This window comes from Leuciscus leuciscus (genome assembly GCF_965113295.1).
Source record: "Leuciscus leuciscus genome assembly, chromosome: 12".
NCBI lineage: Eukaryota > Metazoa > Chordata > Actinopteri > Cypriniformes > Leuciscidae > Leuciscus > Leuciscus leuciscus.
Window position 1 is genome coordinate 22,004,871 of NC_138736.1, and position 13,726 is coordinate 22,018,596.

Genomic DNA, 13,726 nt, shown 5'->3' on the forward strand with positions numbered 1-13,726 from the left:
GCCACTAAGATGGGTCATTGCCCTCTTTGGCTTGCTGAATGTACAAGGCAAACTGTCTGCTTAAATACACTGAAATAAGAATGCGATATTTATTTTTCAATCAGTTACAGGCCATTCACACAGAATTGAGCCACTGCTGGTCTAGTTAAACTTAAAGGAACCGTATGTAAGATTGTGGCCAAAACTGGTACTGCAATCACTTTCAAATTACTGTAGAGCGGTGTATCCAATTAATGATGAAGAACAAGAAGGTCCCCAGTTTGAGTCCCGGCTTAGTGTGGAGGCCTTTTTGTGTTTGTATGTTCCAGAGATGGGGGACTCGAGTCATATGACTTGACTCGAGTCAGACTTAAGTCGCAAATTTTAGGACTTGAGACTTGCTTGACAAATATTAATAAAAGACTTGACTTGACTTTGACTTGATATTCATGACTTGAGACTTGACTCGGACTTGAGGTAAATGACTCGAAATAACTTGTCTTTTTAAAAATAAATATCTGTATTTGAACGCACCGCAACAATCACGTGAAGCAGCAGGAACGCGCGCTGTGTGAACAAAAGCCGTGATAATGCAGTGTCGTAGTGATGACGCTGAAGCGCGGGATCGTTCGCCAGCTTTGAAACGGTACGTAATGCGCAAGTTTATGATCGAATCAGAGAAGAAGAAAAAAATGCACAAGCGTGGTTTCTCGAGAGAGAGAGAGAGAGAGAGAGAGAGAGAGAGAGAGAGAGAGAGAGAGAGAGAGAGAGAGAGAGAGAGAGAGAGAGAGATCGCAGCTCATAAGCAAACTTAAGACGCTGCTAATAAGCAAACTTAAGACGCTGCTAAGACATTACATGTCTTTAGGGGTTGTGTGTGAACGCAATCTCTGATTCCGGGAAATCACTGGCACTGCCAGACTGGCAGTGTGAATGAACCTAAATCAAACGAACCCGGGTCAAATCTTGGGTCACTTTATCCGTGTATTTTCCGGAATCTCTGTGTGAAAGGGGCTTTGGTCACACACCCTGACAAAGGCTCATTAGCCACAACGCATAGTTGTGCAAGTACTTGTCACCTGATTTTAAAATATTAAAGCCATGATGAAATAAAGGCTTTCTATATATTTTTAATAATATTCGAGTGCCTTGGGTTAATGATTTTTTTAATGATCTTAATAATCCCTTACATACAAAAGCACAGAGAAAAAATATTTTCTTGAAAATGAAAATCGGGTTAAAATATGTTAAAATATGCCATATTCCAGTTTTTCTTACCTGCATGCATCCCTTTGTACTGTCTAGTTATATGCTACCAATATAGTCTGCTATGATCCCAGGGTTGACTTGAATGTTAAAAGAAATATAAAAAAAATGTAACTGTAATTTAATAATAATTAATAATGCATTGGTACAGTCTACCGTTCTCTGGGATTTGTTTTCATGATAATCGAATGTAAAGAGTTTTATCTCTAAAAACTGTTTAGCTTATAACGCTAGTATATAGGGCATAGAGTAAGTAAAAAGAAATCGCTAGTTAATACCACTAAAAGATTGTAAAAAGACACCTACACACAAAGAAAAAAAACATACAGACTTTCGAACCGAACCATGCATACACAAATACACAAAACAAAAATTCAAACTTGCAAGCACAACCATGCACACATGCAAACAAACAATACACTCTTCACTCATACACACGCAAACACATTCACTCACAAATATTAATGAATCAATCACACTCAATCAAATCACCTCTCTCTCTCTCTCTCTCTCTCTCTCTCTCTCTCTCTCTCTCTCTCTCTCTCTCTCTCTCTCTCACACACACACACACACACACACACACACACACACACACACACACACACAGTCAAACACAACCATGGACATGCAAACAATACACTTTTCACACATACACATGCACACACATTCATTCACAAATATTAATAAATCACTCACTCACACAGATTAATAATGTACAATAGTCAATCCACCTGATTGACAGGTGTAAGTTTTGTGTCAATTCAATTATTACTGTTTTTTTCTTGTTATTCTTTTGTTAAAAAGGAAAGTTCTAACTTGTTGGGATGTGTTCATGTTCCATAAAGGGGATGCCAGTTTGAAGAATGCCATTTGGTGACATAGGAACCATTATACTTGAATTTTGAATTGTTTAATACCTTTTAATGGTCTTCTGCAATGTTTGAGGCATATTTATTTTTCATGCTTTAATGTTGGCCTAATTTCAGTGACATTTACATTTTAGGCTATGTAGTTTGAAATTTTTTATTATTTTTTTATTTTTTATTGTAGTAACCACTCAGCTGTATGTGGAAATGCAAATGTTGCAAATAAAACCATAGTCCACAGCTTATGTAGTTTTAACTTATTTTAATATATAAATTCAGTGAAATCATCAAACGTTTGTATGACTTGCCAGTGACTTGTGACCCAAGCTACGACTTGACTTGACTTGCTTGACATAAAGCAGTGACTTGACTTGACTTGACTTGACTTGACTTGCTTTTCACAAAATTGACTCGGACTTGCTTGAGACTTGAAGGTTAAGACTTGAGACTTGCTTGTGACTTGCACATGTGTGACTTACTCCCACCTCTGGTATGTTCTCCCAGTGATCCGGTTTCCCCCACAATCCAAAAAGACATGCAGGTCAGGTGAATTGTAGACACTAAGTTGTCCATAGGTGTGTATGCGTGTTAATGTGTGTATGAGCACTGTGATGGACTGCAGCCTAGGATGCTGGGATAAGGATCCATCATCCCTGCAACACTCCAACGGGACAAGTTGATAATCAATAAATATATAATCAAAATAATCATACAAACCTACTTGAAAATAAGATTAAAGGTGCTCTAAGCGATGTCACACGTTTTTTTGGCCAACATTTTTTTTGTCACATACAGCAAACATCTCCTCACTATCTGCTAGCTGCCAGTCCTCTGAACACACTGTATAACAAATAGTAGGTGCGTTTCCATTGCAGATTTGCGCAAAACTCCTTTTTACTAAATGTCGACAAAAAACTATTGCAAAATGACGCCGTTTCCATTAACCGATGTTATGCGACTAAAACTTCATTTTTCCTCTCGCGATAAGTCATTCCGAAAATAATAGCAACGGACGTTGGTAGGTTTATATATCTCAGCCACCACACTGGCCATTATTATTAATCAAAGGAGATGTATGTGTTATCCAATCATTAATGGCAAGGAAAGACCCTTTTACTGAGGTGTTTCTGGGTGTTTCTCACTCATTTCTGCTTCGAGGACTTGATTGTGGCATTTCTTTGAGGTTTAGAATCCAGTATTCCTGTAATTCTTCTGTCTTTTATGAGTTTAATAAAGAACTCTGTCTCGTATTCTGTCCAAACATACCGCGTCATCTACGTCAGGTGACCTGTAAATGCGCAAAAACTGTTTCCTTTGCAGTTTTGCGAAATAGTTCTTTTTCGAATTGCCTGAAAAACCACCTCATGCGAGCGTAAAATTTTTTTTGTGATAAATGTGAGTTTTTGCGAAATTGACGTGTTTCCATTGGCCGTATTTTAAATTCGCAATTTAAATTTCCAAGGGTAATGGAAACGCGGCTACTATTCCAGCCAATAACCGACAAGAATTATTTGGGGGTGGGGGTTAAGGGGGTTAGTGCGCATGCACATGAAGGGGGGTGCGGGGAGTGGAGGAGAGAGAATGAGGGTGGGGGGACGGGATGAGGAGGAGGGAGGGTCGAGCTAGCCTCCGTTTTGTTTGACAATACTTTGAACGTCAACAAGAAGTGACGTCACCCAACATCGCTTAGAGCACCTTTAATAAAGTGATTATTAGACTTACATATCCATTTACACACTCATTCTGGACCATGTGGTGAGAGAGAAAGGGAAGCAAAAATAGCATATCCAGGCCAGATTGCCTTTGAAAGGGTGACATTAACAGCTTCAAAGGATTAGAATAAGGATTATAGAATATTTCTGTGTCAAATACAGTAACGTCCCTCTGGGCACAGCACCATTGTAAGGGTTTGTCAGCACTTGTTCTAGGGATGAACTTCACGGAATAATAGGCTCAAGGGTGCTCTATAGCCACGGGGTCTAAAACACACACACACAAGTTTCAAGTTCAAAGTACAGAGCCATGTTACACTGTCAAAGAAAAATGTTAATTGGTAATTGTGCCATGTATGACTGTGTGTCTGACATGGGGAAACTTTAATTCAGTTCAATTCACATTTATTTGTATAGCGCTTTTCACAATACATATTGTTTCAAGCAGCTTTAAAGAAAATTCATGTCTACATTACAATTTAAAGTGTTCTGTTATCAGACTGTGTCCAAGTAATGAATTTCAGAAATGTACATATAAAAATAACGCAGTTAGTTAAAATCATGAGCTCATTAAAGTAATTAATTACAAGTTGTGAACATAATGATTACAATATATAGAAAATTTAGGAAAACTTTATGTTTAGATGCTGGTGAGGTCTGGATGTACAATCACAAAGGCAGAGAAATTTATAACCACACGTAAGCATCACAGACACACTAATACATCATGTGGTGGTCACACTAGATTTTAAGCCTGCAGTAAATATATAGGCAGTGAGATATGTCACTCTCCAAGGCTTCTGTTTTGAATAAATTATAAATAAAAAATGGAATTGTTAAAGGGTAACTCTCGCCAAAATGCAACCTAGGGACGGGCCGAGCGCAAGTGGAAGAAGGACAAATTGCAGGTCTCAAATGAAATTATGAGAAATTCACTTTCTTCGTTTCAGAGGGCAACCAAGGCTGCTAAGTGTAAATATTTGTCTGATCTGATTACGAAAAATCAGCAAAACCCTCATGTCCTCTTTACCACTATTGACTCTGTGCTAAATCCACCTGTTAATCTTTTCCCTGAGCCTTCTGTCTCCCTTTGTGAAAGTTTGAGAAACTTTTTCACAAATAAGGTATTGGCTATTAGATCTCAAATGGCTCAAACTGGATATACTATGTCAGAGATTCCTTTATACTCCTCCACATGGTCAGTGTTTTAGCCACTCAATTTTGCATTCCTGTAAGGAAATTGTGGATCGCCTTAAGTCCACTTCATGCCCACATGATATTGTTCCTTCACATTTCCTCAAACAAACTATGGATGCAATTGGTCCAGGTCTATTATCAGTCATTAATAAATGCTTATATACGGGCACTGTTCCAGTCTGCCTTAAACATGCTGCGATAACACCATATATTAAAAAACCTAATCTTGATCCTTCGTCTCTCTCCAGTTTTCGACCTATTGCAAATCGCCTCGGTTACGACTGTAACCTCGGTTCCCTGAAGAGGGAACGAGCGTTGCGTCGAGATTGACGCTATGGGAACGCATTGCGTGATTGCATCATGAAGCACTTGTAAAATCAGTCCAATGGCGTATAGGCGTGTAACTTCATGGCAGGAAGCTATAAAGCGCACCCAAGACCAAACATTGTCAACTTCTGATAGGTCGAAGCAAGTCGATCACAGGCACGCCGGAAGTATGGCAAGGTGACGCAACGCTCGTTCCCTCTTCAGGGAACCGAGGTTACAGTCGTAACCGAGGCGTTCCCTTTCAAGGGAACTCGCGTTGCGTCGAGATTGACGCTATGGGAACGTCTATACCAACGCCACCATAGTGACCAGTGCCTGTCTTGTGTGAAATCAGGCGAGCACAACAAAGACAGAATAACCTGGGACCCAGGAGTGAAGCCCAAAAGTAGGTTTTAAACCCGATGAGTGTGTGCGGAAAGGAACCGCCCGCCGCATCTAGCACCTCTTGTAGGGATACCCCTAATACAAGGCTACAAAGCCGCCATACTGCTCCTGCTTCAACGCACCATGGAGGAAACCGGTTTGTTTCCTGTGCAGGGAGCTCTAGAGAGATCGTGGCCTCAACAACCTCAGTTGAGAGACCCGAGTCTATGAGTTGGGCCCCCTCAGGGGCCAAACCCATACTCCCATAACTCTGTTTTCCAGAACTCCCGGAAGTAGAACAATCAGGGAAACCATGTACAAATGCTGAACTGCCACGTCTGCAAGTCCATATGAGCTCCACCGCCTCGGGGTGGAGTCTCCCTCCCCTGGGCCTCAGCCCCTGCCTCGACAGGATGTCTGCTCCCTGAATCTGGTGCCCAGGGATGAAGAGTCTGAGCCATCATCACCAGGTGATTAAGTGCCAGGTGAGATGGTGACCCGTCCACGGGCACCGAGCGACCATCCATGATCGCACCCCAGCCCGTGAGGGAAGCATCCGTCGTAAGCGTTAAGCGACGACAATGAGCTCCCAGCACAGGATCCTGGGGACAAGAACCAAGGCTTCTTCCACATAACTAGGGCACGTAAGCATTGCCGCGTGACCCTGATCATGTGAAAGGGGTTGCCCCTCGGGGAAACTCTTTGGTCCTGAGCCACCACTGCAGGGGTCTCATGTACAACAGGCCAAAAGGTATCACGTTGGACACTGCTGCCATCAGACCCCACAGTCTCTGAAACTGTTTCACAGTGAGTGACTGGCCTAGCTTTATTCTTTCCACAGCTGACAGGATGTACTCTATACGTGCAGGTGAGAGGTATGCCTGCATCAACATTAAGTCCCAACCACGCCTAGAAAAAGTGGTCCTCTGTAGTGGAGAAAGCACACTATTTTTGGCGTTTAGCCGTAACCGCAACTCTTTCCTGTGGGCGAGATCGACATCTCGATGCCGAACTGGCCAACTGATGACACTGATCGTGAAAGTTTGGGGTGATAGTGCTAGGCCGAACGAAGAACTCGATATTGGTATGCTTTGCCCCCAAAAGCAAACCTCAGGAACTTCCTGTGATATGGAAGGATGGAAATATGGAAGTATGCGTCCTTGAGATCTATCGTGACAAACCAGTCCTCGGATCTGATCTGTGGCATGATTTGTCTCAGTGTTAACATTTTGAACTTTAGCTGAATGACTGACTCGTTCAGAACACTCAGATCCAAAATGGGACGCAACCCCCCCATCCTTCTTTGGAACGATGAAATGCCAACTGTAAAAACTGGTGTCCCTGCTGGAGGGAGGTACATGTTCTATGGCCCCTTTCTCCAACAGGGTTTTCACTTCTTGTTCCATTACCAGAACCTGCTTGGGGCCCACCACGGTGGATAGGACCCCCATAAACCTGGGCGGGCGAGACCCGATGATAACCCTTTACTATGGTCTGCAGGACCCAACAAGAAATATTTGGCAGCATCTTCCACGCTGTCAAAAATTCTAGCAGAGGTACCAGCCTCTCGAGACCGGCTTCTGGATTTAGTTGTTGTTGAACAGTCAGTCCGTCGTCCTGTAATGCGGCAGGGAACGACTGAACTGACTGCTCTGGGACCCTCCTCGGAGGGGGCAAGCATCCCAGGACCACTACGTTTCCGGGTGGACCCTGAGATATGTGCTCACCGGAGACCACTGCGCCCCGAAACACACAAGGTGGCGGGGTTAGCATAATGGTCCCCTGAGGGCACCGAAGGGCAGCGGGCACCGTATAATGAGGTGTTAACCGCTTTACTTCGGGGGAGACTGCCCTCGTTGGCCTGACCCCTCAGGCGTCAGGACCTTTTCCCCACAGCCTTCTTGGAAATAATGATGGTCCTCAGATCTGTCTTACTCCTTAAAGGCTGTGGTTGAGAGTGCCAGCCCGAACCCCAGTCCTTTAGTGGGGGCTCGGGAGCAGATGCTCTGCTACTGTTGAGATATGTTTGGCAGAAGTTCCCACGCTGCCAAAAAATCTACTAAGAGAACCAGTCTCTCAAGACTGGTGTAGGTGTTATTCGAGCGACCAATTCGGTGCCCTGTACGGCGAACCGGCAGGGAACGATCGAACTGACTGCTCTGGAACCCTCCTTGGAGGGGGCGGGCATCCCAGGACCACTACGTTTCCGGGTGGACCTTGAGATATGTGCTCGCCGGAGACCGCTGCGCCCCGAAACACACAAGGTGGCGGGGTTAGCATAATTGTCCCCTGAGGGCACCGAAGGGCAGCGGGCACCGTATAACGAGGTGTTAACCGCTTCCCTTCAGAGGAGATTGCCCTCATTGGCCTGACCCCTCGAGCGTCAGGACCTTTTCTCCACAGCCTTCTTGGAAATAATAACGGTCCTCAGATCCGCCTTACCCCTTGAAGGCTGCAGTTGAGAGTGCCAACCCAACCCCAGTCTTTTATTGGGGGATCAGGAGCAAACACTCTGTTTCTGTTGAGATATGTTTGGCAGAAGTTCCCACACTGCCAAAAAATCTACTAAGAGAACCAGGCTCTCCAGACTGTTCTAGGTGTTACTCAAGCGACCAATTTGGTGCCCTGTACGGCGAACCGGCAGGGAACAACCGAACTGACTGCTCTGAGACCCTCATCAGAGGGGGCGAACATCCCAGTGCCGCTACGTTTCCGGGCAGACACGGAGATGTAGGCTTGTCAGAGACCGTTGCGTCCCGACGCACACGAGGTGGCGGGGTTGGCAGAACGGCCCCCCAAAGACATCGAAGGGAAATGGGCTCCGTATAGTGAGGTGTTAACCACTTCCCACCGGAAATTAAGAGAACCAGCCTCTCGAGACTGGTCTCTGGTATTACTCAAGCGACCAATTCGTTGCCCTGAAGCGGCGCACCGGCAGGGAACAGCCAAAACGATTGCTCTGAGACCCTCCTCGGAGGGGGCAAGAATCCCAGCGCCGCTACATTTCCGGACGGACAGTGAGATAAAGGCTCGTCTGAGACTAGAATTCACTGGAGACCGCTGCGCCCCGAAGCACACAAGATGATGGGGTTGGCAGAACGGCCCCTGAGAGCACCGAAGGGAGATAGCGTAAATCTCGACGCAACGCGAGTTCCCTTGAAAGGGAACTTCCTTTTATATCAAAGATCATGGTTGTACTGGCTCAATTACAATCTTTCCAGTTAAACAGTTCTATCAATGAAGTTTTTCAATCAGGTTTTAAAGCAGGAGTGGGGAACGTCCGGCCCCAAACAGCAAAACAGTTTGATGCGGCCCGCGAGTCAATTCCTCCCCAAAAAAAAAAAAAAAAAAAAAAAAAAAAAACTTCAGAAACAAAAATCTCAGCAATTACTTTTCCTGTGATAGAAAACACAAAATAGGCAAAGTGGCAAGCAGCACGAGTCCACGAGCCGTGAGAGCAGGGCGAGGCCAGTAGCGCGAGTGTTAATGAGTCACCTGCGCGCCGCACCGGTTTCAAGTTTCTCACGGATGAGCTTCGGGGGCGCGCGCGCCGTACCGGTTTCAAGTTTCTCACTGATCAGCTTCGGGGCGCATAAAAGGATCGGAACGAAGACAGCGGAGGACCAGACATGGACTTTGTGTGTGTGTGTGTGCAGACTAAATCACACGACTGTGTGTGTTGCGTGTGCGTGTGTGTGGTAGTCGTCCACGAGGGGCTGCTGCTTTTACTTTCGTTTTGTCATTTGCGTATTAAAGTGGAATGAGTGGCCGACTAAAAGTGGCCGACAGCAAGTGGAATGAGTGGCCGACAGCAAGTAGAATGTGTGGCCGACAAAAAAAAAAAAAATATATATTTTAACTATAAGCAACCCAATTTGTCTACATCTGTATTATTTCCTTTGTATAATGAGCTTAAATATTGCTGTGCAGTCGTGTGAATTAGTCTGCTTGATTAACATTATTACAATGTATTCCTATTTAACTCTTATATGTAGCCTATATATATATATATATATATATAAGGTCCTCGAATGTGTTCGAATATTTCACCAGCATCAGCCTTTTCACAGTTTGTATCACTCCGCTTGTCTGTGTTTGCACAACTTGCATCATTAAGCCAGTAGGTGGTGACAAGTGACTGTCTTTATGAGTGAACAATTGAAATTTAATTGAACTGATTTAATAGTGCCAAAAACATTGATTAACTCAAGTAAGAAACAAGTTGCTGAAACCAATCTTTAATGCTAAAAAGTTTACATCTATGCAAAATAATCCTTGAAAGATTTCTCATTTAAGGCCATTCCTGTTTGGAATATGTGATTGTGTATTGTCAACAATAAGCAGAAACATTTTGCATTTCCATTTTGTAGTGTGGATCATTCATTTCAACATTTATCCTCATTCTCATGTTTAAGAATCTGTTATCTGCTTGACAAATAATTGATGCTACTGCCCACTGACATGCTTTTAAAGCTATTGTCATCAAAAAATGTTGGCCTTCAAACACCTTAAAATGCACATATGTAGGTCCGAGAAATAAAAAAATTCTCTGGGGAGCATGCCCCCGAACCCCCCGGACTACCTCACATTTGAATGTGTGTGTTTGTGTGGTAATGTGGGCTGGTGTGGCTACAGTGTCAGGACTGAATTTTTTAACCAGTCTGCCCCCTGCATATAGGCCTAAAATATACATTATTCTCTGTATTGAATCATGTTATCTTGTTACCCAGCCCCTGATGTTTCGGGCTCAGCCCCTGATGTTTTTAAAACCTAGAAACGCCCCTGCTCATTACAATGGCCCTTAAAGAATGTTAAAAAATTGTAAATGGCCCTTTATAGGAAAAAGGTTCCCCACCCCTGTTTTAAAGCTTTACATAGCACTGAATTTGCTCTTTTAAGAGTCTTAAATTATATATATCTCACCACTGACTCAGGCAAACAAATGGCTTTGGTCCTGTTAGATCTAAGTGCTGCTTTTGACTTAGTCGATCACAATATCCTTCTGTCACGCCTGGAGTCTTGTTTCTTGTTCACTCTTACTTGTCAGATAGATGTTTTACTGTTCACTTGGGACAATACTCATTCACTAACAAACCCTTTGGTTGTGGTGTTCCTCAGGGATCTATCCTTGGGCCTGTGTTATTTTCTCTGTATTTGCTCCCCCTGGCCGCTATTTTTCATTTATATGCCGACGATACCCAGCTTTATCTTCCCTTGCAACGCAATAATATTTATACTCTTCGGCCTCTGTTAGATTGCCTAAACGAACTTAAGTCATAGCTTTCAAGCAATTTTTTTAAACTTAAATGAAAACAAAGCAGAGTTAATTTTTTTCGGCCCCAAGGAAAACTGTTTTGGATTTTGATCTTGACTTTCTCACCCCATATAACACAAAGTGTGCCAGGAATCTGGGCTTCCTATTTGACTCCAGTTTAAAGTTTGACAAACAGATTTCAGCTTTTGTCAAGTCATGCTTTTACCAACTTCGCCTTCTTAGTAAATTGAAGCCCATTTTATCAAGGAGTAATTTGGAAACAGCTATTCATGCATTTGTTACATCTAGGCTTGATTACTGTAATTCTCTGTATTATGGCATTTCTTAGGCTTCCATCTCTCATCTGCAGTTGGTTCAAAACGCAACCGCTAGACTACTTGAAGGGAAGCGAAAGTACGACCACATAACACCTATTTTAATGTCTCTGCACTGGCAGAGACAGAGACTGGCAGAGACAGAGTAAAGTATAGGATTGAGTTTAAAATTGTATTATTTGTCTACAAAACCCTGAATAATTTGGCACATCAATACTTAACGGATCTTTTGATTCCGTACACTCCATCTAGAAACCTGAGATCCTGTGACCTTGGCCTTCTCACAGTTCCTAAAGTAAAACTTAAAAAACTTGGTTATTGCGCTTTTGCCGCTGCTGGTCCGAAGCTGTGGAACAGCCTTCCTCCTTCTATTAGGCATGCCCCATCTATCTGTACTTTTAAATCTCATCTTAAGACTTATTTATTCACCTTGGCTTTTAACACTCTATAGTTTGTCTTCCTGGATTTCACTTTTATTCTATTGAGTGCTTTTTGGCTTGTCTGGTATTTATGTATGTATATTGGTTTTATTTTTGTTTCTTTTATTCCTTGTAAAGCACTTTGGTCAACTTCGGTTGTGTCTAATACGTGCTCTATAAATAAATGATTGATAGGGTCTTTTGAACAACTCACTGTAGCTGTGTCCGCCGGCATTTTGACAGTCAAAAATAGTCAATCTCCGAATGCAACGCAACAGGGAGGAGAGTAAAGCTTAGTTCCATATAAATTCACAGATAATTTGTTGTTTTGTCATTAGTGAAAATCAATATTGACCTTGTATTTGAAAAAGGATGCTCATATAAGAAGCAATACTAAAATTCAGAGTCAGTTCATTCACATTCGGAGATCGACTATTTTTGACTGTCAAAATGCCGGCGGACACAGCTACAGTGAGTTGTTCAAAATCTTTCTTTTTAGTAAACTCTATGTACACAAACAATGTTCTCAATGCTCGAGTTCACGTGAAGAGCCCCTGGTGATACTTCAAGCAAAGTTTCATGTGTGTGTCGAGCCTTCTTAGTGTTTTTGAAAATAGCGATTTTTGATGCTATCATAGAAGTGCCCCAAGCACTCCCATTCAAAAGGAAATTTGACCGAAAACGAAAATATGGTCAAACTTAAAAGTGGCGTTTCCATTCTAATTATGCTTTTAAACTAAAGTTTCCCTCGGGTAGATTAACAAAAAGACCCTAGGTTGCTTTTTGACTAGAGTTGCCCTTTAAATACATAATCTACTTCTGTTTCATGGGACACTGCACACCATGCAGCATGTCTTTTTGATAGAAGTGTGCATTTTAAACAGGGATGTACATTATCATTTTGACTGCTCATAAATCTGCTGAGTATAGGTGAAATGGGTGAGTATACGTGTGTAATTGGAAATTAATATATAAATAAATTAGTGCTGGGCAACGATTAAAATTTTTTATCGCGATTAATCGCATGATTTTCGCATTATTACGCGCAAAATTTAATAATGAATTCTAAAGTCGTGTATTGCACACTTTTGATCGAAATGTACTGCTATATACACAAAAGTGCAATAACATGTGGTTTGCAAAAACTTTAAACAAATAGCCTAATGTGCTTTTTACCAGCAGTATTCCCTTTACACAGTAGCAATAAAATATTTCTTGTAAATCTCAACTTAAACATTAATGTAATCAAATCAAATATTAAACCAAAGCTATTTGCCACTGCCAGGGCATTACATTTTATCTAGCTTGTTAAACAAGTTACCATCAGAGTCCTGTTTTCTTGGGTTTTTTTTTTAATCCATTCGCGCGTAAAAAGCAAAAGTTTGAAGCGAACTGGATGCGCGAATGAGGCGAATTCGTGTCCACCGCGCCGCGCTAAACGCCTCATTCGCGCCGCAGGACCTCCAGACGCGCATAAACGTGCCTTTGCATTGACTTTGAAACATTGAAATCACTCGCGCCAGACGCTCTATTCACGTTTGGTCTGAACGCACCATAGAGTGAGGTGAAGTGGTCGAGCACAAGGTGCAGCGACAAGCGGGTGCGTTCCCGTGAAACTGTCGCGGTTGTGCGCACACGACGCGCAGCACACGACGACGCGCAGCACAAATCATTGGAAGAGAGACTGATCCTCGCTGTTTGTGAGTTTCCAGAATCTAAATAGTTATCAGGACATCAGCAGGAGGAAATTCACATGGCAGAGCATCCCCGCTAAACTAAACGCAGGCCTATCAGGTAAAGTTATGTATAATTTTAATTCAAGTTAAAAAGGCTGCAGCTGCGCACTGAAGCCGTTGCCATGCGGTTACTATCCATAGAGCGCTTGCCGTTCACTCGCGGAGCGCTGTCTCCCTTTGTTCACCTGAGAGAACCTGCCGAAGCCTCCCTCCATTGCTGGTTTGGGAGGGTTATTTGCTGGCTGACCAACATCCCACCCCTCCTGTGACCC

The 13,726-nt window shown here is 42.9% G+C and overlaps 1 protein-coding gene and 2 long non-coding RNA genes across 4 annotated transcripts in view; 2 read left to right on the forward strand and 1 right to left on the reverse strand.

The window, feature by feature from the left end:
• Window positions 1-13,726, forward strand: part of LOC309511499 (retinoic acid receptor beta-like) — a 327,730-nt gene that overhangs the window by 59,440 nt on the left and 254,564 nt on the right. The window lies entirely within an intron of this gene.
• Window positions 310-1,862, forward strand: LOC309511612. Its single transcript, XR_014210723.1, has 2 exons — window positions 310-684; window positions 743-1,862. It is a non-coding gene; the product is annotated as an uncharacterized lncRNA (long non-coding RNA).
• LOC309511574 overlaps window positions 12,035-13,726 on the reverse strand; it is a 144,258-nt gene continuing 142,566 nt past the window's right edge. Inside the window, exon 2 of the long non-coding RNA XR_014210685.1 lies at window positions 12,035-12,996. This is a non-coding gene — a long non-coding RNA (uncharacterized lncRNA). The remainder of the gene's footprint in view (window positions 12,997-13,726) is intronic.